Source organism: Sapajus apella, unplaced genomic scaffold (assembly GCF_009761245.1).
Source record: "Sapajus apella isolate SASKATOON/1434 unplaced genomic scaffold, GSC_monkey_1.0 scaffold31, whole genome shotgun sequence".
Lineage (NCBI taxonomy): Eukaryota > Metazoa > Chordata > Mammalia > Primates > Cebidae > Sapajus > Sapajus apella.
The window spans coordinates 24547407-24548990 of record NW_022436971.1 but is presented as its reverse complement, the minus strand read 5'-3'; the positions used below and the strand labels follow the sequence as shown (position 1 = coordinate 24548990).

Here is a 1584-nt window from a genome sequence, read left to right as displayed (position 1 = left end):
GCCCTCCTTCCCGGACAGCAGGGTATCCACAAGGCTGCCCTCCTTCCTGGACAGCAGGGTATCCACAAGGCCACCCTGAGGATGCTGCCTGCACGGCCACAGGCACCACAGCCTTGTCAACAAAACACAAAAACTAGGGCACCTGCTGTCTTCTGACATAACACAGTTTACTTACAGATACCTGTTGGTGTTCACACTCATCCCACAGATTGTGAGCTCTGCAGGGCACGTGGTTGGGATGGTTTTGTTTGGTCATGACTCTCGAACGCTTGCAAATACAGTGCACAATAACTAACTCCAGTTTCTCAACTAACCAAAACTTTGCCAAGTGAGAAAATGGCTTCCAGCAACCCCTTCGTGCCTATTCGACTCTGGCCTCGTCACAAAACGGAGACATGTCTGTATATCTGTGAGCTGATGCCATAGACAGAAAGTGTGTCTAAAAGCAGAACATCCTCAGTCTGTCCCATGCACATCGTGTATCCCGAGGAGTCACTGAACCCAATTTATGCTAAAAGTACGACGTGCGATGTGCATTCCTACATCACAGCTGTATACAGGATGCCTGGTGGCCATGGGCTTGGACTGAGCCTGCTCCTCTGCATACGGATGGCTGAGTGTTGGCAGGATCCCATTTCTACATCAATGTATTAAGCATTTCCAAGAAATGCTTCAGGATATGAAAATGCAGCTTATGTCACATAAGTTTCTTTCAAAAACGTAATCCCCACAGAAGTTTCCGATTGTACCCCAGATGGTAGTGTGTGACTTTCTTCTCCGTGGGGAAAGTCCTGCTGTCCAGGTGAGGCACTGGCTCCCCTGCTCGCCACCCCTGGGCTGGGATCACAGAACAGGCTTCTAGGATGCATGTCCACAGCACCCCATCCTTGCAGCAATGGCAAAGGGACAGCGTGGCTCCCAGGAATCACCACACCCAACTCACAGGGACATCCCTCCAGAATACAAACTCCAGGTTCCCACAGACAGCTACGACTGTGGCTTCAGGAAACATTACTTGTTCTGTACTCTGCTTCCTCATTTAAGAAAACATAGCAAATAGTGATTTTTCCTGTGCGTGGCACGTGATGAATAAAGCCTGTGCTTTCTTTCCCACTCCTGTCCCCTTAGACACAGGCAGGTCTTCAGAGCCCGCAGTGGCACTGCATGGTGTGGGGCAGGGCTGACTGAGTGATGCCACAAGAAATGACATTTTTCCTTGCTGGGGACACTGGGGTTATTGGATCAATTCCCATGTGGCTTATGTCTGATTTTCAGAAGAGAATGGTGTGTTCTGGCCATTTCGGGACCTGAGCAGGGGCCTGCCAGACCTCAGCATCCTCCACAGCCGTCTTGCTGACCATACTGTCTGGGGAGGCCTGTGCCACTCCCACACGCTGATCACACCTACCTTCTCCGGGGGTCACTGGTGCCCAGGGTGGGAACTGAAACCTGTCTTCAATTGTTGAGGATTCACTACACATTTCTGTCAAGTTCAGCAAAAACTCACGATGGCCTGTGCTCCTAGCAGAATGTTTGCGGGTCCCTGTGCTCCCAGGAGGAGGTGGGGAGGGTCCCTGTGTTCCC

General features: G+C 51.3%; 1 long non-coding RNA gene across 1 annotated transcript in view; it reads right to left on the bottom strand.

The window, feature by feature from the left end:
* LOC116562105 overlaps nucleotides 1–1584 on the bottom strand; it is a 7431-nt gene that overhangs the window by 1158 nt on the left and 4689 nt on the right. The gene's annotated exons all lie outside the window — the stretch shown is intronic.